A 24,810-nucleotide genomic window follows, 5' to 3' on the forward strand; every position below is an offset into this window, starting at 1 on the left:
CCTATCAGCCAATCGGAATTCGAGGGACGCCATATTGGATGATGTCCCTTAAAGGAACCGTCATTCTTCAGTTGGACATCGTCGGAAGAAGATTGATCCGCGCTGGAGGTCTTCACGATGGAGCCGTTCCTCATCGGATGAGGATAGAAGATGCCACTTGGATCAAGATGGTTGCCGGTCTGGATCGCCTCTTCTTCCTGGATAGGATAAAGACTTTGGAGCCTCTTCTGGACCTCTTCAGCCGCAGGATTATGGATCGCCCGGTGAGGTGAAGATAAGGTAGGAAGATCTTCAGGGGCTTAGTGTTAGGTTTATTTAAGGGGGGTTTGGGTTAGATTAGGGGTATGTGGGTGGTGGGTTGTAATGTTGGCGGGGGGTATTGTATGTGTTTTTTTACAGGCAAAAGAGCTGAATTTCTTGGGGCATGCCCGCAAATGGCAATGTTCAGGGCTGGTAAGGTAAAAGAGCTTTGAACTTTTTTAATTTAGAATAGGGTAGGGCATTTTTTTATTTTGGGGGGCTTTGTAATTTCATTAGGGGGCTTAGAGTCGGTGTAATTAGTTTAAAATTGTTGTAATATTTTTCTAATGTTTGTAAATATTTTTTTATTTTTTGTAACTTAGTTCTTTTTTATTTTTTGTACTTTAGTTAGTTTATTTAATTGTAGTTATTTGTAGGTATTGTATTTAATTAATGTATTGATAGTGTAGTGTTAGGTTTAATTGTAGGTAATTGTAGGTATTTTATTTAATTTTTTTATTGATAGTGTAGTGTTAGATTTAATTGTAACTTAGGTTAGGATTTATTTTACAGGTAATTTTGTAATTATTTTAACTATTTTAGCTATTAAATAGTTCTTAACTATTTAATAGCTATTGTACCTGGTTAAAATAAATACAAAGTTACCTGTAAAAGAAATATAAATCCTAAAATAGCTATAATATAATTATAATTTATATTGTAGCTATATTAGGGTTTATTTTACAGGTAAGTATTTAGCTTTAAATAGGAATAATTTATTTAATAAGAGTTAATTTATTTTGTTAGATTTAAATTATATTTAATTTAGGGGGGTGTTAGGGTTAAAGTTAGACTTAGCTTTAGGGGTTAATAAATTTATTAGAGTAGCGGTGAGCTCCTGTCGGCAGATTAGGGGTTAATACTTGAAGTTAGGTGTCGGCAATGTTAGGGAGGGCAGATTAGGGGTTAATACTATTTATTATAGGGTTATTGAGACGGGAGTGAGGCGGATTAGGGGTTAATACATTTATTATAGTAGCGCACAGGTCCGGTCAGCAGATTAGGGGTTAATAAGTGTAGTTAGGTGGAGGCGACGTTGGGGGCGGCAAATTAGGGGTTAATAAATATAATATAGGGGTTGGCGATGTTAGGGCAGCAGATTAGGGGTACATAGGGATAATATAGGTGGCGGGGGTGTACGGAGCGGCAGATTAGGGGTTAAAAATAATATGCAGGGGTCAGCGATAGCGGGGGCAGCAGATTAGGGGTTAATAAGTGTAAGGTTAGGGGTGTTTAGACTTGGGGTACATGTCAGAGTGTTAGGTGCAGACGTAGGAAGTGTTTCCACATAGAAAACAATGGGGCTGCGTTAGGAGCTGAATGCGGCTTTTTTGCAGGTGTTAGGTTTTTTTCAGCTCAAACAGCCCCATTGTTTTCTATGGGGGAATCATGCACAAGCACGTTTTTGAAGCTGTCCGCGTCCGTAAGCACAGCTGGTATCGAGAGTTGAAGTTGCGGTAAATATGCTATACGCTCATTTTTTGGAGCCTAACTCAGCCATTCTGTGAACTCTAAATACCAGCGGTATTTAAAAGGTGCGGCCAGAAAAAAGCACGCGTAGCTAACGCACCCCTTTGGCTGCAGAACTCTAAATCTAGGAGTACGTGCTTTATAACATTTCCTGTAGTTTTGATGTGTCACAAAACAATAAAGAATGCAAACTTCTACTGATTTTACCTTTGGGTCCACTTCTATATTTCTTTATTAATATCAATACATTTATAAATTACTCCACTAGATCTCCATCTCCCCATTAGCCAGAATTGCAGTTTAACTGCTGCTGCAGTTAATCACCACCAACAAAATATAGTTACAAACTTAACTGAGAAAAAAAATCCTTGCTTGTTCCAAATGCCAGTTCCACTTTTTTATAGTCTCTTTAAGTCACTTTCGCCTATATTTAGAGTTCTGCGGCCAAAGGGGTGCGTTAGCTACGCTGGCTTTTTTCTGGCCTCACCTTTTAAATACCGCTGGTATTTAGAGTTCACAGAATGGCTGTGTTAGGCTCCAAAAAAGGAGAGTATAGCATATTTACCGCAACTTCAACTCTCGATACCAGCGGTGCTTACGGACGCGGCAAGCTTCAAAAACGTGCTCCTGCACGATTCCCCCATAGAAAACAATGGGGCAGTTTGAGCTGAAAAAAAAACTAACACCTGCAAAAAAGCCGCGTTCAGCTCCTAACGCAGCCCCATTGTTTTCTATGTGGAAACACTTCCTACGTCTGCACCTAACACTCTAACATGTACCCCGAGTCTAAACACCCCTAACCTTACACTTATTAACCCCTAATCTGCCGCCCCTGCTATCGCTGACCCCTGCATATTATTTTTAATCCCTAATCTGCCGCTCCGTACACCCCCGCCACCTACATTATCCCTATGTACCCCTAATCTGCTGCCCTAACATCGCCGACCCCTATATTATATTTATTAACCCCTAATCTGCCGCCCCCGTCGCCTCCACCTAACTACACTTATTAACCCCTAATCTGCCGACCATACCTGAGCGCTACTATAATAAATGTATTAACCCCTAATCCGCCTCACTCCCGCCTCAATAACCCTATAATAAATAGTATTAACCCCTAATCTGCCCTCCCTAACATTGCCGACACCTAACTTCAAGTATTAACCGCTAATCTGCCGACAGGAGCTCACCGCTACTCTAATAAATGTATTAACCCCTAAAGCTAAGTCTAACTTTAACCATAACACCCCCTAAATTAAATATAATTTAAATCTAACTAAATAAATTAACTCTTATTAAATAAATTATTCCTATTTAAAGCTAAATACTTACCTGTAAAATAAACCCTAATATAGCTACAATATAAATTATAATTATATTATAGCTATTTTAGGATTTATATTTATTTTACAGGTAACTTTGTATTTATTTTAACCAGATACAATAGCTATTAAATAGTTAAGAACTATTTAATAGCTAAAATAGTTAAAATAATTACAAAATTACCTGTAAAATAAATCCTAACCTAAGTTACAATTAAACCTAACACTACACTATCAATAAATAAATTAAATAAAATACCTACAATTACCTACAATTAAACCTAACACTACACTATCAATACATTAATTAAATACAATACCTACAAATAACTACAATTAAATAAACTAACTAAAGTACAAAAAATAAAAAAGAACTAAGTTACAAAAAATAAAAAAATATTTACAAACATTAGAAAAATATTACAACAATTTTAAACTAATTACACCTACTCTAAGCCCCCTAATGAAATTACAAAGCCCCCCAAAATAAAAAAAATGCCCTACCCTATTCTAAATTAAAAAAAGTTCAAAGCTCTTTTACCTTACCAGCCCTGAACAGGGCCCTTTGCGGGGCATGCCCCAAGAAATTCAGCTCTTTTGCATGTAAAAAAACACATACAATACCCCCCCCAACATTACAACCCACTACCCACATACCCCTAATCTAACCCAAACCCCCCTTAAATAAACCTAACACTAAGCCCCTGAAGATCTTCCTACCTTATCTTCACCTCACCGGGTATCACCGATCGGTCCTGGCTCCAAAATCTTCATCCAACCCAAGCGGGGGCTGGCGATCCATAATCCTGCGGCTGAAGAGGTCCAGAAGAGGCTCCAAAGTCTTCATCCTATCCGGGAAGAAGAGGCGATCCAGACCGGCAACCATCTTGATCCAAGCGGCATCTTCTATCTTCATCCGATGAGGAACGGCTCCATCGTGAAGACCTCCAGCGCGGATCAATCTTCTTCCGACGATGTCCAACTGAAGAATGACGGTTCCTTTAAGGGACGTCATCCAAGATGGCGTCCCTCAAATTCCGATTGGCTGATAGGATTCAGCCAATAGAATGCGAGCTCAATCTGATTGGCTGATCGGATCAGCCAATCGGATTGAACTTGATTCTGATTGGCTGATTCCATCAGCCAATCAGAATTTTCCTACCTTAATTCCGATTGGCTGATAGAATCCTATCAGCCAATCGGAATTCGAGGGACGCCATCTTGGATGACGTCCCTTAAAGGAACCGTCATTCTTCAGTTGGACGTCGTCGGAAGAAGATTGATCCACGCTGGAGGTCTTCACGATGGAGCCGTTCCTCATCGGATGAAGATAGAAGATGCCGCTTGGATCAAGATGGTTGCCGGTCTGGATCGCCTCTTCTTCCCGGATAGGATGAAGACTTTGGAGCCTCTTCTGGACCTCTTCAGCCGCAGGATTATGGATCGCCAGCCCCCACTTGGGTTGGATGAAGATTTTGGAGCCAGGACCGATCGGTGATACCCGGTGAGGTGAAGATAAGGTAGGAAGATCTTCAGGGGCTTAGTGTTAGGTTTATTTAAGGGGGGTTTGGGTTATATTAGGGGTATGTGGGTGGTGGGTTATAATGTTGGGGGGGGGTATTGTATGTGTTTTTTTACAGGCAAAAGAGCTGAATTTCTTGGGGCATGCCCCGCAAAGGGCCCTGTTCAGGGCTGGTAAGGTAAAAGAGCTTTGAACTCTTTTAATTAGAATAGGGTAGGGCATTTTTTTATTTTGGGGGGGCTTTGTAATTTCATTAGGGGGCTTAGAGTAGGTTTAATTAGTTTTAAATTGTTGTAATATTTTTCTAATGTTTGTAAATATTTTTTTATTTTCTGTAACTTAGTTCTTTTTTATTTTTTGTACTTTAATTAGTTTATTTAATTGTAGTTTTTTGTAGGTATTGTATTTAATTAATGTATTGATAGTGTAGTGTTAGGTTTAATTGTAGGTAATTGTAGATATTTAATTTAATTTATTTATTGATAGTGTAGTGTTAGATTTAATTGTAACTTAGGTTAGGATTTATTTTACAGGTAATTTTGTAATTATTTTAACTATTTTAGCTATTAAATAGTTCTTAAATATTTAATAGCTATTGTACCTGGTTAAAATAAATACAAAGTTACCTGTAAAATAAATATAAATCCTAAAATAGCTATAATATAATTATAATTTATATTGTAGCTATATTAGGGTTTATTTTACAGGTAAGTATTTAGCTTTAAATAGGAATAATTTATTTAATAAGAGTTAATTTATTTCGTTAGATTTAAATTATATTTAACTTAGGGGGGTGTTGGGGTTAGGGTTAGATTTAACTTTAGGGGTTAATCCATTTATTACAGTAGCGGCGAGATTCGGTCGGCAGATTAGGGGTTAATAATTGAAGTTAGGTGTCGGCGATGTTAGGGAGGGCAGATTAGGGGTTAATACTCTTTATTATAGGGTTATTGAGACGGGAGTGAGGCGGATTAGGGGTTAATAACTTTATTATAGTAGCGGTGCGGTCCACTCGGCAGATTAGGGGTTAATAAGTGTAGGCAGGTGGAGGCGACGTTGAGGGGGGCAGATTAGGGGTTAATAAATATAATATAGGGGTCGGCGATGTTAGGGGGCAGCAGATTAGGGGTACATAAGGATAACGTACGTAGCGGCGCTTTGCGGTCGGCAGATTAGTGGTTAATTATTGTAGGTAGCTGGCGGCGACGTTGTGGGGGGCAGGTTAGGGGTTAATAAATATAATATAGAGGTCGGCAGTGTTAGGGGCAGAAGATTAGGGGTACATAAGTATAACGTAGGTGGCGGTCAGCAGATTAGGGGTTAAAAAATTTAATAGAGTGGCGGCGATGTGGGGGGACCTCGGTTTAGGGGTACATAGGTAGTTTATGGGTGTTAGTGTACTTTAGAGCACAGTAGTTAAGAGCTTTATAAACCGGCGTTAGCCCAGAAAGCTCTTAACTACTGACTTTTTTCTGCGGCTGGAGTTTTGTCGTTAGATTTCTAACGCTCACTTCAGCCACGACTCTAAATACCGGCGTTAGAAAGATCCCATTGAAAAGATAAGATACGCAAATGACGTAAGGGGATCTGCGGTATGGAAAAGTCGCGGCTGAAAAGTGAGCGTTAGACCCTTTAATGACTGTCTCCAAATACCAGAGGGCGGTAAAAACCAGCGTTAGGAGCCTCTAACGCTGGTTTTGACGGCTACCGCCCAACTCTAAATCTAGGCCTTTGCCTTTCACAGAGGAGAAATAGCCTGTAGTTAATACGTCTGAACCTGCCAAAAGATAGTCTAGTCCTAAAATACCAAACAATACTCCTCTGAATGAGGGAAAGCATCAATCCCCAGATGTACATTATGGTTCTCTCAGACCTCATCAGAGCTATATTTGCATCCCTCTAGGCAATGTGAGAAAGGAGTCCACATCTGTTTTCCCCTTCTTACTCTTAGGGTCACCACAGAATAATTTACATACTCAAAAGAACTACGCACACACCACTAAGGCCCATGAAGATGGCTGGCCTAATGACCAGAAAGAGAGATGGGAGGTCTCTACATCACTCAATAAATGTTTTAAGTCTTATGGACAATGTAGGTAGAATAGTGACTTTGTGAAGGCGATAAGACATAAGCACATTCTAACAACCTGGCTAACATTTAAAATTAAACCAAATTAAGGGAGCTAAACATTCATTGCCTACTGACACATTCTAACTTTGGGACTGATATTCAAAACCTCGCCGGCATAGAGAGAAATTTAGGATTTTTTTTAGCCCTTTTATTGTAATGTAGGAGTCTTTGTTTCACATAAAGAGCACTATACAGCAACATAAACATTTCTCAAGTTAAAATTTGTGTTTCTAATTTTTTTAAGGGACTTGCCGTACCAACGAGACTGCTTAAAATATCTCGCCAGAGCGGTGAGGTTTTAAATATTAGCAATAGTCTTTCTTACCCAGCACCTGAGTATATCAGGGATGCAAACGCCATACAGGTCACCACATCAATGTCCTCAATGTAAATGCAAAAGATAGTGATGATGGCAGCAAACCAAATTGGTTCCAATATTAAAGATTTATTAGAACAACTCCTTCAGACAAAAGAAACACAACTTAATAAATCTGTGATATTGGAACTAATTTGGTGTGCTGCCATTATCACTATCTTTTGCGTTTATGTTTTAAATATTAGGCCCTTTGTAGGAACATGGTTGTGGGTGATATCAGTTAATGAATGGATGTCCTATTGGTGAACTGTGAGGTCCATGCCTCCCAAAGTTTTTTCTTGGTATTAGGGCTACCGTATAACGTTCTCATTGTAATTGAATTAAAACCTGAACAAACTGCAGAGAGAGAATTTGGAAAGAGAAAGGCAGAAATCAGAAGATACAAAGAGATAGCAAATTATGATTTGTAAGAAATGTGTAAGGCATGGAAGCAGTAAGTTGGACTTCAAAAATGCAGTTTATCATTTCAAGACAGCGGCAACCATTATTTTAGATGAGGCTCTGGGGTAGACAAGAAAAGTCATAAAAACTGCACTGAGAAGGCACATGATGAAAAGCTAAAACAATGCTTTAATTGGAACATATTAAAACACAAGGCAAGAAGCAAAAAATAAGACCCATAAGAGTTTAAGAAGACCCTGGTCACCCAATTATTTCTGGCATAGGTTCATTGTTTAAGCCTCTTTCTGATTGGATTGATTCTATTTTACAACCAATAGTTGGAAAACTTAATAGTTATCTTAGGGATTCTACCCATCATATTGGGATTGTACAGAAAATTAATTGGAAACAGGAATATCGATAGATAGTTGCGGTGTTGCCTCTCTATACTCTTGTATACCTCATTCCATGGGGATTAGAGCGATTAGATACTTTCTAGACTTGGAGACAAATTTTTCGGAGGAGGTTAAGGTACTTTTATGTGAAATAATTGAATTTCTATTAAAACATAATTTCTGTATGTTTGATGGTGAGTTCTACCTTCAAGTATGTGGCACCACGATGGGTGCAAAATTCACACCTTCCTTTGCCAACCTATATGTAGGTTGGTGAGAGAATTATCTAATTTATTTCAGCACCAATCCATTTGTAAAACACATCATAATGTACATGAGATTTATAGATGACCTCCTTTTCATTGTAGAAGAACCCTTAAATTTTAATTTATTCATGGATTATCTTAATGATAATGGTTTAAATTTGAAATTTGTTGGGGAATATCAAAAAGATACTATAAATTTCCTGAACCTCAATTTAAAGGGTGATGTCAATGTAGGTAAAGTATTAACAGATACCTTCCAAAAACCAACAGTTGGAAACACAATTTTACATGCTAAGTCATGCCATCCACCACACTGGATACGTTCCATTCCTAGAGGACAATTTTTGCATCTTAGAAGAAACACCAACTCAGATGAATCCTTTAATAATCAGGCGATGGCCCTTAGTGAAAGATAGAGGTTACAGTGATAAACTGTTAAGTAACAGCTTTAAAGAGGTTAATAGTCTTTCTCAATTAAATTTGATAAACAACCTAAGGAAAAAAGAGAGAGAACTTAAGAACCCAGTAGTCTTTTCAACTGGGTTTTCTGAACAGTTTAATAAAGTTTGTGCCATTCTGAAAAAGAACTTGTACATCTTGAGACAAGATGAAATACTCTGTGACGTAATAGACACTTGCAAGTTCGTAGCAAAGAAGGCTCCAACCTTATCTAACAAACTTTCACCCAGTCTTGTAGGTACTACAATGACTTCCAATAGAAACTGGTTACATAGGAAGGGCAACTTTAGATGTGGTATGGGTCCATGTATTACGTGTGACATTATTAGCTCGGGTAATACATTTAGAAGCTTTGTCACTCAAGTGAGTTTTGAGATTAAATTCTATGCAAATTGTAGAATGGAGTTCGTAGTATATCTTTTGGAGTGCAATATTTGTAATTATCAATATATTGATCAAACCTCTAGACACATTAGGGATACAAAAAAATTATAGCAAGGACTCAGCAGTATCAAGACTCCATTATTCCATACATATGACACATTTAATATGAAAGTGAAAGTGAAAGTCATTGACATAATAAACAATCCAATAAGGGGTGGAGATAGGAGAAAACTTTTATTAAAACAAGAAATGTATTGGATATACAAGTTAAGAACAGTCACCCCCAGTGGGATTAACAGAGAGTGGGATATGAAATCTTCTGTGCATTTAAATGAACAATATTTTGTACAATTCAATGTAAAAATGGCTGATTTACAGTTGTCATGTGGTTGAATTTCATGTCTACCACAGACTTAGCTTAGTCCTAAATGAGGCCTTACTTAAAGGGACAGTCTAGTCCAAAATAAACTTTCATGATTTAGAAATGGCATGTGATTTTAAACACCTTTCCAATTATTTACTTTTATCACAAATTTAGTTTTTTCTCTTGATATTCTTAGTTGAAAGCTAAACCTAAGAGGTTCTAATGCTAATTTCTTAGACCTTGAACGGCCTCTCATCTGTATGCATTTTGACAGTTTTTCACCACTAGAGGGTGCTAGCTCATGTGTGTCATATAGATAACACGTGCACGTGGAGTTACCTAGGAGTCAGCACTGATTGGCTAAAATGCAAGTCTGTCAAAAGAACTGAAATAGGGGGGCAGTTTGCAGAGGCATAGATACAGGGTAATCACAGAGATAAAAAGTGTATAAATATAACTGTGTTGGTTATGCAAAACCAGGAAATGGGTAATAAAGGGATTATCTATCTTTTAAAACAATACAAATTCTGGTGTAGACTGTCCCTCTAAAATAGCAGCAGTGGGGGTGGAAGTCTTTGGAAAAGCTCAAGTTTAATTTATTAAATTCTTGACTTTTAGACATACGCATAAACATTCACATTTCCAAGCTCATGTGCATTTAAATTAGCAATATTTTGTACAATTTAATGTAAAATAGGTTTGTTTACACTACAGTTAACATGTGGTCAAATTTCATGTCTACTACAGACTTCAGCTTAGTCCTTCATGAGGCTTTACTTAAAACACATTCTACTCAGCCTGGCTGCATTGATATTTTTTCATTTTATTACACATATAAACCAATATTTTCATAGATCAATGTTGTATTAGCTTTTTGTGATGTTCTGTCATTGGGGCATATTTATCAAAGCATCAACTGAAAATATGCTGGAATTCCGTGTCGTATTTGTTGCGAGATTGATCTGCCTTAGTTATCAAAGCATCAAGATCGGCAAATGTTGAAATTTGTGAGTAAAATACGATCCCGCGATCTCAATTCGAAGCAGATCGATACAAGTTGAAAATAGTGGTATTCGAGCGGAATTGTTTTCATTCGCCCTCCTAATCGACACTATGTTATCAAAAATTCTACATTTACACTTGAGGTCGCGGATGCCATAGAACTCAATGGGAGTCTGAAAACACAGAAAGCTTATGTTCGATGCTGCAAGAGAATGAAGTATATTACAGAATAAAAATAAATTAGAAACGTTATTAACTTTGTATACCCTTTCTAAATCAAACAATATTATTGCTCCACATTTGGTGCACTAGTAGATATAGGGATAAAAATGAAAAATGCATTACTACTTATGTTACAACTTTGTCTCTCATTACAAAGCAAGGGGACAATATTATTTCTACAAATTTGGTGCAAAGTTGTGCCCCAAACTTGTTGCACTAATAGATATAGAGATAAAAATGAAATAAATACACAACATAATATAGCTAACTTCCTTTTTATTTTTGGAAAAATCTATGTGCATCATGTTTAAGCCATGTAATACAAGTCCCACTCTCCACTTTGCGCCATATTTGACTCAACACTTTTCGCACAAATTATGACGCAAACTCCTAAACAACCCACACACTAGTGAATTTTTTCACCACTTTTGATTGGAATATGCATAATCACATGATTTATGAAATCAGCCAATCTGTTTCAAATACACATTATAAACTATCTCTAAATTGCTCGATACTTGTGTCATTGATCACTTATCCGAACTTGTAAGTGCCATTTGTTACATTGTGTATTATACTTTCAAAGTATGTATATGTGAAATCAGTATTAAAGATAAACATTGATGCTGACATTTGGACACCCAGTGTAATATTTTAGACAAGGATTTTAAAATTTGAATTGATGTTTGATTCAATATAATCTTAAACTGATAGCTCAAAGGGATAGCCCACCTAACTTTAAATTGTCATGATTCAGATACAGCAGAAATTAAAATCACCTCTTTACTGGCATGCTATTTTCACTGTATTTCTTCCTTCTCTTGAAATTCTTTTTCAGTAAGAAATGTCATCTTATATGCCAGCCCATTTTATAACACCTGTGAAGGGGTGTTCTTTAAAACTAGATTGCAATCAGGAGGGGTTACACAGGTACAGAGAGAAAACTGTCCCAGCTCTTAAAATATCCATTGATTGCAACTAAATACATATGATACCCTGATTACATGCTATATTCAGAATTATTCCTGCTCAGAATAATAAAATAAAATATCCATTGATTGCAACTAAATACATATGATACCCTGATTACATGCTATATTCGGAATTATTCCTGCTCAGAATAATAATACATTTATACTATATACATATAGTGGTATAAATAAACACAGAGATATGAAAGATGTGCCTATCAGCTAGTGAGCATTAGCAGGATGTGCCTATCAGCTAGTGAGCATTAGCAGGATGTGCCTATCAGCTAGTGAGCATTAGCAGGATGTGCCTATTATCTTGTGAGCATTAGCAGAATGCGCCTATCAGCTAGTGAGCATTAGCAGGATATGCCTATTAGTTAGTGATCATTAGCAGGATGTGCCTATCAGCAAGTGAGCATTAGCAGGATGTGCCTATTAGTTAGTGAGCATTAGCAGGATGTGTCTATCAGATAGTGAGCATTAGCAGGATGTGCCTATTAGTTAGTGAGGATTAGCAGGATGTTCCTATCAGCTTGTGAGCATTAGCGGAATGTGCCTATTAGCTGGTTAGAATTAGCAGGATGTGCCTATTAGTGAACATTAACAGGATGCGCCTATCAGCTAGTGAGCATTAGCAGGATGTGTTGATTAGTAAGTGAACTTTAATAGGATGTGCCTATCAGCTAGTGAGCATCAGCAGGGTGTGCCTATCAGCTAGTGAGCATTAGCAGGATGCGCCTATCAGCTAGTGAGTATTTTACAGGATGTGCCTATCAGCTTGTGAGCATTAGCAGGATGTGCCTATTAGTTAGTGAGCATTAGCAGGATGTGCCTATCAGCTAGTGAGCATTAGCAGGATATGCCTATTAATTAGTGAGCATTAGCAGGATGTGCCTATCAGCTAGTGAGCATTAGCAGGATGTGTCGATTAGTTAGTGAGCATTAGCAGGATGTTCCTATTAGTAAGTGAACATTAATAGGATGTGCATATCAGCTAGTGAGCATCAGCAGGGTGTGCCTATCAGCTAGTGAGCATTAGCAGGATGCGCCTATCAGCTAGTGAGTATTTTACAGGATGTGCCTATAAGCTAGTGAGTAGTAACAGGGTGCGCCTATCAGCTTGTGAGCATTAGCAGGATGTGCCTATAAGCTGGTGAGCATTAGCAGAATGTTTGCATATCCGCCAGTAAGCATTAGCAGAATGTGCCTATTAATTAGTGAGCATTAGCAGGATGTGCCTATCAGCCAAAGTGAATTAGAATAGGAGGTGCACTACTTATACAGCTGATTTTCGTTTTAAATTTAAAGTGCTTTTAGTTGATATTTTGTCCATTAAAAAACATAAACATATTAGATGTTGCTATTTTATATAGATTACAGTAAATTGTATTTTTATTGTCACTAGGATGACGGAACCTTTCTGTCAACCTTGCAAACTTGGTTAATTTCATAAATGTGCCCAGATGCTCCCAAAATACAGTGTATATTTTATTAAAAAATAAAAATGGTAGCATTTATATTTTTTAATAAAATAACTGCACTAATCAGTATTTTAGGGCTGAAAAGTGCCTTTACATTGCGGTCTATGGGAACTGTGTGTTCCCAGTAAATATATATGTATATGTTTATATACATAAATATTTATGTGTTAATATGTGTATATACACATATATACACTTACAGGTAAAACTCGAAAAATTTGAATATCGTGCAAAAGTTAATTTATTTCACTAATGCAACTTAAAAGGTGAAACTAATATATGAGATAGACTTATTACATGCAAAGCAAGATTTGTCATAATTGTGATGATTAAGGTTTACAGCTCATGAAAACCCCAAATCCACAATCTCAGAAAATTAGAATATTGTGAAAAGGTGCAATATTTTAGGCTCAAAGTGCCCCACTCTAATCAGCTAATTAACCCCTTAATGACCGGACCATTTTTCAATTTTCTTACCCTTAATGACAATGGCTATTTTTACATTTCTGCTGTGTTTGTGTTTAGCTGTAATTTTCCTCTTACTCATTTACTGTACCCACACATATTATATACCGTTTTTCTCGCCATTAAATGGACTTTCTAAAGATACCATTATTTTCATCATATCTTATAATTTACTACTAAAAAAATAATAAAATATGAGGAAAAAATGGAAAAAAACACACTTTTTCTAACTTTGACCCCAAAATCTGTTACACATCTACAATCACCAAAAAACACCCATGCTAAATAGTTTATAAATTTTGTCCTGAGTTTAGAAATACCCAATGTTTACATGTTCTTTGCTTTTTTTGCAAGTTATAGGGCCATAAATACAAGTAGCACTTCGCTATTTCCAAACCACTTTTTTTCAAAATTAGCGCTAGTTACATTGGAACCCTGATATCTGTCAGGAATACCTGAATATCCCTTGACATGTATATATTTTTTGTTAGAAGACAACCCAAAGTATTGATCTAGGCACATTTTGGTATATTTTATGCCACCATTTCACCGCCAAATGCGAGCAAATAAAAAAAAAACTTTACATTTTTCACAATTTTAGGTTTCTCACTGAAATTATTTACAAACAGCTTGTGCTATTATGGCACAAATTGTTGTAAAAGCTTCTTTGGGATCCCCTTTGTTCAGAAATAGCAGACTTATATGGCTTTGGCACTGATTTTTGGTAATTAGAAGGCCGCTAAATGCTGCTGCGCACCACACGTAAATTATGCCCAGCAGTGAAGGGGTTAATTAGGTAGGTTGTAGGGAGCTTGCAGGGTTAATTTTAGCTTTAGGGTAGAGATCAGCCTCCCACCTGACACATCCCACCCCCTGATCCCTCCCAAACAGCTCTCTTCCCTCCCCCACCCCACAAATGTCCCCGCCATCTTAAGTACTGGCAGAAAGTCTGCCAGTACTAAATAAAAGGAGTTTTTTTTTTTTTTTTATAAAAAAAATAAAATATTTTAGCTGTGATGGACTCCTGCCTTAGCCCCAACCTCCATGACCCCCCCCCCAGCTCTCTAACCCTCTCCCCTATCTAATTGCGGCCATCTTGGGTACTGGCAGCTGTCTGCCAGTACCCAATTTGCCCCAAAAACCAAGTGTTTTTTGTTATTTTGCTTTTTTTAATTTTTTTCTGTAGTGTAGCAGCCCCCCACAATACCCCTATCCCCCTCCCCCTCCCAGATCCTTTTATATTATTTTAAAAAAATATATTTCCCCCCCCTCTTCCCTGCTCATTGGTGTCAGTGTCAGTGCCAGCTAATGCACGCGCGCGCGCACACATGCACGCGCGCGCGCCCCCGCACGCTCCCGACACCCGGCGTGCACATTGCACTTCTAGGAACCGGATGCCGGGTAGCGATGGGCCGCCCACCCGCCTCCCTGTTACGCTCCCACCCACCAACGAACCGGCACCATCGCTACCGGTGCAGAGAGGGCCACAGAGTGGCTCTCTCTGCATCAGAGTCTTCTAAATGGTATTGCAGGATGCCTCCATATGGAGGCATCACTGCAATACCCTGAGAGCTGCTGGAAGCGATTGCGATCGCTTCCAGCACTCTCTTAGACAACTGATGTACCAGGTACGTCCATTGTCATTAACTGTTAGTTAATGCATGACGTACCTGGTACGTCAGCTGTCACTAAAGGGTTAAGCCATAACACCTGCAAAGGGTCCCTGAGCATTTAAATTATCTCTCAGTCTGGTTCAATAGGAATCACAATCATGGGAAAGACTACTGACCTGACAGTTGTGCAGAAAACCATCATTGACACCCTCCATAAGGAGGGAAAACCTTAAAAGGTAATTGCAAAAGAAGTTGAATGTTCCCAAAGTGCTGTATCAAAGCACATTAATAGAAAGTTATGTGGAAGGGAAAAGTGTGGAAGAAAGAGGTGCACAAGCAGCAGGGATGACCGCAGCCTGGAGAGGATTGTCAGGAAAAGGCCATTCGAAAGTGTTGGGGACTTTTACAAGGAGTGGACTGAGGCTGGAGTCAGTGCATCAAGAGCCACCTTACGCAGACGGATCCTGGACATGGGCTTCAAATGTCGTATTCATCTTGTCAGGCCACTCCTGAACAACAAACAACGTCAGAAGCGTCTTACCTGGGCTAAAGAAAAACAGACCTGGTCTGTTGCTCAGTGGTCCAAAGTCCTCTTTTCTGATGAGAGCAAATTTTGCATCTCATTTGGAAACCAAGGACCCAGAGTATGGAGGAAGAATGGAGAGGCACACACTGCAAGATGCTTGAAGTCCAGTGTGAAGTTTCCACAGTCTGTGTTGATTTGGGGAGCCATTTCATCTGCTGGTGTTGGTCCACTGTGCTTCATTAAGTCCAGGGTCAATGCAGCCATCTACCAGGATATTTTGGAGCACTTCATGCTTCCTTCCGCAGATGAGCTCTATGGGGATGCTGACTTCATTTTCCAGCAGGACTTGGCACCTGCCCACACTGCCAAAAGCACCAAAACCTGGTTCAATGACCATGGGATTACTGTGCTTGATTGGCCAGCAAACTCGTCTGAGAAAGATGAGAGACATGAGACCGAACAATGCAGAAGAGCTGAAGGCCGCTATTGAAGCATCCTGGTCTTCCATAACACCTCAGCAGTGCCACAGGCTGATAGCTTCCATGCCACGCTACATTGAGGCAGTAATTGCTGCAAAAGGGGCCCAAACCAAGTACTGAGTACATACAGTATGCATGCTTATACTTTTCAGAGGTCCGATATTGTTCTATGTACAATCCTTGTTTTATTGATTGCATGTAATATTCTATTTTTCGGAGATTGTGGATTTGGGGTTTTCATGAGCTGTAAACCATAATCATCACAATAATGACAAATCACAGCTTGAACTATCTTGCTTTGCATGTAATGAGTCTATCTCATATATTAGTTTCACCTTTTAAATTGCATTAGTGAAATAAATGAACTTTTGCAATATATTCAAATTTTTCGAGTTTCACCTGTATACACATACTATATATATACACAGTATATTTATATATATATATATATATATATATATATATATATATATATATATATATATATATATATATATATATATATATAATCATATACATATGGAAATCAGGAGACAGCACTCACTGGTCTTGACAATACTGGATTTATTCAGTGACGTTTCGGGGAATACACCCCTTCATCAGACCAGAGTACATAGAATGAAGCAAACATTTATACTGTTCCATAAGACCCTCCCCCAGTGTGAAATTGCGCCAAAATTTTTGCGATGGCAACCACCAAGTGTCAACAAACCCCATACAAATGAAAAACAAATTAATTAAAAAAACAAAATATACCACAATATACCAAATAAGTGAACATTGCAACCATGTACATATACAGAGCAAGTGGGAATCATAATGCAAACGGTAGATACAATTAAAGATCAAACAGAATATCAATAGAAAAAAGTATTCAGCATAGATAGATGTTATGGATGGGCAGCAGTTAACAGGACCAATGAGCAATGCTTAGATTAAACATTTCATTACAGGCTTATACTGAGCAAGCAATATATACATATACAGGGCATACTATCCCCATCATACAGGCAGGTAGACAAGATAGCGGAACGACTATAAGTAGAAATCACACTGCAGGCATACATTAGCATACATTAGCAGGGGGTGTCCAAGGTATATGTATGGGGCTTATCTCATTAGTATCAATGTAGGGCTGGCAGGAAGAGGGGCTATCAAGGCACATGAACATGGAGTAACCAGTAAAACACTCTATGCATACAGATAAGGAGAAGATAAATACCTGATGGGTTTAGAGGGATATAGCTCCGCGGAGAGTTGTGTGTGTTACCGGAGATACAATAAGCTTGGAGTACTGCACATGCGTATCGCAATTAAGCAACGCCCCTAAGGCTATCGCTATGTGAAAGTTAATTGGTTAGAGGAGACAAGCCCCTATGTTGTCAACAGGCAACAAACAGCTAAAGACAGCAGCAAGAGCAGCTGGAAAAAGAGATCACTGGATACGCATAGCCAGAGATTGTAAGGAACACCCTTACACGGTGTAAAAATTCATATGGGGAAAGTAAAAATTCATATGGGGAAAGTAAAAATAACTGATCTGCTATATATAACACAGACACAGTCCCTAACACGGTCAAATGCAGGAATATTGAGCTAATCAATAGTTGGTAGATCCATTAGCACTGGATGGTAAACGGAAGAATTAATCAAGGGGGCATATTGTACAGAAGAGTACATGCACAGTGGATAAAAAATTACATGTATAGTATATCAAAAAAGCTAATTTTGAGTTTACAAAAAGCCAAATTTGATTAAAAAATAAACAATTAACCTATTGTATTAAAACAAGGGTGGAAAAGGCACACACAACACAAATCAAGGGATCGCTATGTATACTTCAAATGCATAAAAAATACACAAAAGATATATATAAGATATAAGATATAGTATGCGGTCATATCCAAATGTCCAATGGCTAAATACACAATGTAAGGCAACCTCCGTTATATGACACACCAAAAAAAAATTTAAACAGGTATTCATATAAACAAACCTAATAGATAGCAGGTATATACATAGACATAGAATTCAATGTCAAATGCCCATGTTTGGGTCTTAAGGATGAAACCAGGTAATCAATGTCCACAATATCCAAAAGCAATGGAGAACATCAGAAAGTCAAAAAATAAGTCAAATGATAAGTAAACCACAATTGTTTCTGTGAACTAACCACAGAGAGTAAACACAGTGTTTACAGGGAACAAAAAGGTGGTACCTGTGTCTTCTGATGTCACAAGAAGCAATGCCAGTCGATACTCATGTTAAGGCCGTGTGGGTGGACTGTGTTCAATTTATAAATCCATTCAGCCTCTCTACGGAGTAGTAGCTTGTCACGGTCCCCCCCCGCGGTTTAGCGGTGGGATGTGGTCAATCAGCTTGAACCTAAGATCAGATACCGTGTGGCCCATCTCCAAAAAGTGCCTGGCAACGGGTTGGTCACTCTTCCCCTTATCGATGGCTGCTCGTATGGCACTTCTGTGATTCGCCATCCTCTTTTTTATGTCATCAGAAGTTTTTCCAATGTAGAATAAACCACAATTGCAGTTTAGCATGTATATCACATATTGTGTGGTACACGTAAGGTAATGTTTAATTTTAAACAACTCATTCGTGTGAGGATGTCGGAATTGACTGCCTTGGAGCATTGAATTGCACGTCACACAACTGGGGCACTTGAATGATCCTTTTTTAGTGGGTCAGGTTTTTTTACTGTAACTGTTAATGGGGTCAGTTTTCATCAGTATGTCTTTTAAATTCCTCCCTCTCTTGTAACCAATTCTTGGAGGGCCATACCCATGGTATGGTAATGATGCATCTGATTCAATTATGTCCCATTTCTCTTTCAATGTCATACCCAGTGTCCTTGTGTCTGGGGAGTAAGTAGTGATGAAATTCATTCTGGTCTTGGGGTCCACACTCGTCCTGTTCTCTGTGATATCCTTTCTAGCTTTCTTAATCAGTTCATTATTATAGCCCCTGTTCCGGAACCTTTCCTCCATTTCATTCAGCTGGGTGTTCCTTCTGATGTCAGAAGAGTTATTTCTTGTAACCCGTAGTAGCTGCGCTTTTGGAATAGCTCGTATAAGAGATCTAGGGTGGAAGCTGGAGGCATGCAGCAGTGTATTACAGTCAGTTTCTTTCTTAAACTGGGTTGTACCCAGGCCAGAGTCTTCTTTATAGATTCTTAGATCTAAAAAATCTACTTCGTTGTAGCTTGACACCTCTTTCAGTTTCACCTGGTCACCCATTGTATTCAGGTTTCTCACCCATTCCTGGAATGATTCTGTAGTACCTCTCCACACCACGATGATGTCATCAATGTACCTTTTATAAAAAAGTACCTGTTCATGTTCATATACCTTGAAGACATTCTCCTCCATGTGTTCCATAAAGAGATTTGCGAAGGCCGGGGCCATATTGGAGCCCATCGCCATTCCCATCAACTGGAGGTAAAATCTCTTCTCAAATTTGAAATAGTTCATCTTCAGGCATAGAGCTAGTAAATCAATGATGAACCCAACCGGGGGTCCAATGTAGGGATGTTTTTCCAGACTACATCTTACGATATCCATACCCATTTCATGAGGTATAATAGTGTAAAGACTTGCTACATCCAAACTAGCCAGAACATCACCTGGTAGTATTTCAGTTAGTGCAGCTAGGTCTTTAATTAATGCAGTGGAGTCTCTCAGGTATGACCTCATATTAGTCACCATAGGTTGTAGAATGGAGTCTATATACGTGGCCAGAGGTTGAAGGAGTGAACCCCTGGCAGAGACAATCGGTCTCCCAGGTGGATGGTCCAGTTGTTTATGAATTTTAGGCAGTGTATACAGGATTGGTCTGATTGGGTAGTCAGTAATCATCCAGTCCCGTAATCTTGAGTCAATCCAATTCATCTCTGCCCCATGTTCTATAAGGGCATCAATCTGTGCTTTGTAGGTAATGGTCGGGTCGCAGGGCAGTGCCATATAAGTCGCAGTATCTGCCAGTTGTTTATCAATCTCCATTTTGTAGTCTTTGTAGTCTTGTAGGACTATCGCACCCCCTTTGTCCGCCGGGCGTATGACAATTGAATCATCAGCTGTAAGCGATCTTATGGCCTCCCAGTCATATACATATATATTTAATATTGCTGCCATCACTGTGCCACTTACCCCTTTCGCTGCGCTTAGGTTCTATGCCATCTCTGACGGCATTATAACAAGGCTCCCATTGGAGCCTATGGAAGCAGGCTCTTGTGAGTGCAATGCTATCAAACTGGTAATACCAAAGCATATTAGCGTGTGCTGGTATTACTCAGTGGAGAACAAATATCGCTTTCACAAAAGGTATATTAAGTGCTCCACTTGTAATCTGGCCCTAAATAAATGCTATGGATCGGGCGGATTGTTGTTCGCAGCCTCAGAGCAGGCGGACAAGTTATGGAGCAGGGGTCTTTAGACCGCTGCTTCATAACTGCTGTTTCCAGCGAGCCTGAAGGCTCGCGCGGAAACAGGGGCATCTTTGTTCTTTTATTTTTTTTGTACCTCCATTTTGGGATTTGCCAGTACACGCTGCCTGGGGCATCTAGGAGAAGGAGCGATAATTCGGCCCCTAAGAAACAACAAGCGGGAGCACCAGGCTAAATTACCAACTTTATTCCAAAACTTTAAAAACAGTTTACTATGTTAGCCAAAATTAGCCAACATTGGGAGGGTATATGGCAGACCCAGATAACGCATTTTGGCATTAGCCGTAGTCATAGCTTAGGGTACCTGCCATCTCCCACCATTATTTAAAACACCCACAGTATTCTGATTGGATAAAAGTTTTCCAAACTCCCATTCTTTTAGGCTGTACTATACTTCGGGCTTCATTGCCTAATACCTGTTCAGAGACACACCTGCTCCGTCTGTCTAACTAGTGTCGTGTCAAGGAGATAATCTGATCATAAGGCATGGAAAATTATACTCCCTTTGCCTTTAATATGACATGTATACCAGAAATGGTACGTTCTTGCAGTGTCACTATTTTTTACACTTGCATAATTTTTTTCCCTTTTTTGAAGTTATCATTTTTGGATTTGTCTTATACCTGTCGTGTACATATATCAATTACTGTAATGTTTTTGGAAGTTGTTGAAAAAGCATCCTCTATGTGTGCTTAGACCTACCCATGCATAAAAACTCTATAGAAGATTTTTACTCACTATTGACACTGTCAGGTCAGATTATGTATATGTACACACACACACACATATATATATATATATATATATATATATATATATATATATATATATATATATAATTTGATCAATTAAGGACCGAAATAAGTGTGCTACCATGATTCTGAATCTGAACCTTTTTGACACAGAGTGCATTTTTTTGCAAAAAGTATAATGCATCTTAGTTTAATCAGATATATTATTACACACTAGGGAATCTGTATTAAAAAACCTTAAAAAACTTCTATAGAGTTTTATGCACACATAGAGGATGCTTTTTCAATAACATTCCAAAAACATTACAGTAATTGATATATGTACACAACAGGTCACTCACAAATCCCAAAATTATATAACTTCAAAAAGGGAAAAAAAATATACAAGTGAAAAAAATAATGGACGATGCCGAAACGCGTTACCATATGCCGTATACCCTCCCAATTTTGGCTAACATGTTAAACTGTTTTTAAAGTTTTGGAATAAAGTTGTAATTCTAAATTACGGACCAACCTGGTGCCCCTCTTTGCTGTTGCTTACCCTTAAGATCACTACAGGGGAAGGTGAGCACAGGGATTCTATCTACGGATCAGGTCTTAGGAGACCTAGGAACAAAGAGGCTGGAGACCGGGTGAGATTAAGTTGGTGTGATGTCATCAGACACTGCCAGAGGTCAAGGAAGGGAGTAACGGTTACTCACTTGCAGCAGGGCAGAAGCAGGCTCTGTGGGAGCTCCAGTGTGAGGTACCTTGGACGAAGGCTTTTCAGCTACTCCTGTGGACCAATGTAGCCGGCAAGAAGGTAGAGCACACAATATAATCCGATGGACCGGTAAGCCTCAGGCGCATTCACCACACTTTATCATACTGTACACATATAGTGATTTGGGATACAGACTGTTTACACACAGAGGGGAAGTTGGTGCATATTTAAAAGCAACCCCCCCAAACCATAGGTCTCCTAAGTATACATATATGTACACCTATCTACACTTATGTCAGATTAAACTATTAGGTGCTGAGACTAGCACAGACTCTTTGTCCTAAATAAATGCTAGACAGAATAATAGATTCAAAGAAAAGATTAGTCTGAGAATAACATGTAGATGTATTTTTTGAAGTTTAATTAGCTGTTTAAATATTTTAGTGTCTATAAAAAAATGGGAACTGCCATATTGTAACTTAGGTTACCTTCTCTGCTGTGGCCAATTAGGGACAGTTATAAATAGGTCACTAGAGTGTGCAGCCAATGGCCCCTATTTATCAAGGTCTGTCGGACCTGATCCAACAGTGTGGATCAGGTCCGACAGACCTCGCTGAATACGGCGAGCAATATGCTCGCCGTATTCAGCATTGCACCAGCAGCTCACAAGAGCTGCTGGTGCAACGCCGCCCCCTGCAGACTTGCGGCCAATGGGCCGCCAGCAGGGGTGTGTCAATCAACCCAATCGTACTCGATCGGGTTGATTTCCAGCGATGTGTGTCCGCCTGCTCAGGCAGACAGGTTATGGAGCAGCGGTCTTTGTGACCATTCAGAGCTTGATAAATATGCCCCAATGGCTGTGTTTTAACAGGATCTGAAAAGCTCCCAAATTCAGAATGGAATAGAAGGAAAAGGGGACAGAATAAATAATGGAAGTACATTGCAGAGCTTTTTTTATATATATGATTTATTATTTTATATTTCCACCTCAAAGTGTTTAATGTCCATTTAAGCCTTAAAGGAGTGGTAATTAAACACTTTATATTTTACAATCATTTAAGCCTAACCCTGCTACGTGTGTTTGTATCTCATTTGCAGTCAGTTATCATATCACTTCTGCTGAAAATAAACAATGGAGATTTTGTCAACACAAGAGCAAAGCTTCCGTGCATGCGCTGGTATTACAAGTGAAGTGCAAATATCGCGCTTGGAAAAGCGCAATTTTGAGCTCCACTCATAATCTGGCCCAATGTGTTTATTTTCCCTTGTGACCTTTTGGTTTCCTCTGAATGTGCTGTTAAATATTCTGTAGGACAGATCATATTTTATTTACTATTCTTGCTTCTAGTACACATTTAGTGCTATATTTTGCTGAGATTTTCTTTTTTCAAAATATTTTGGGGTTATTTCTGCAAAAAAAAGTTTGCAATAAGAGAACATTTTGGGTCATTCCTCTATATAACAGATCTGTTTGAACTCTAATTTGTGTTTTGAACATTTTGCTTAGCAGTTAGCACTAATATTATTTTAGTTTGCACTGCAGTTCTAAATGACAGATGCATTTATGACAGCACTGTGGAAACTGAATAAGATTAGTTGTTTCATTGAAAAGATAATAGTTTAGATTACCTGAATCTTCATATTTTATTATTTAACAAAACACTTTCACTATCACACGACGAGATTACAAGTTTTGCTGTAACAGGGGTGCCTTGCTAACGCACAGTTTTCCCTCACCGCTCCCCTAAAGTAACGCTGGTATTACAGGTTTTTTTAAACCTGGCATAGCCGCAAAAAGGTGAGCGTAGAGCAGAATTTAGCTCCACATCTCACCTCAATACCAGCGTTGCTTACGGTAGCGGTAAGCTGGCAAAACGTGCTCGTGCACGATTTCCCCATAGGAAACAATGGGGCTGAGCTGGCTGAAAAAAAACCTAACACCTGCAAAAAAGTAGCGTTCAGCTCCTAACGCAGCCCCATTGTTTCCTATGGGGAAAGGAATTTTATGTCTGCACCTAACACCTAACATGAACCCCAAGTCTAAACCCCACTAATTTTACACTTATTAACCTCTATTCTGCCGCCCCCGCTATCGCTGACACCTACATTATATTATTAACCCCTAATATGCCTGCTCCGGACACCGCCGCCACCTACATTATACTTATGAACCCCTAATCTACTGCCCCCAACATCGCCAACACCTACATTATAGTTATTAACCCCTAATCTGCCGCCGCCAAAGTCGCCGCCACTATAATAAATTTATTAACCCCTAAACCTAAGTTTAACCCTAACCCTAACACCCCTCTAACTTAAATATAATTTAAATACATCTAAATAAATTTACTAAAATTAAATAAATTATTTCTATTTAAAACTAAATACTTACCTATAAAATAAACCCTAAGCTAGCTACAATATAACTAATAATTACATTGTAGCTATCTTAGGATTTATATTTATTTTACAGGCAACTTTGTATTTATTTTAACTAGGTACAATAGTTATTAAATAGTTATTAACTATTTAATAACTTCCTAGTTAAAATAAATACAAATTTAACTGTAAAATAATCCCTAACCTAAGTTACAATTACACCTAACACTACACTATAATTAAACTAATTACCTAAACTACCTACAATTAATTACAATTAAACTAAATAAACTAAATTACGGGGAAAAAAAACACTAAATTACTGAAAATAAAAAAAGAATTACAAGAATTTTAAACTAATTACACCTAATCTAATCCCCCTAATAAAAGA

The sequence above is a fragment of the Bombina bombina genome, chromosome 3 (genome assembly GCF_027579735.1).
Source record: "Bombina bombina isolate aBomBom1 chromosome 3, aBomBom1.pri, whole genome shotgun sequence".
NCBI classification, from domain to species: Eukaryota; Metazoa; Chordata; class Amphibia; order Anura; family Bombinatoridae; genus Bombina; species Bombina bombina.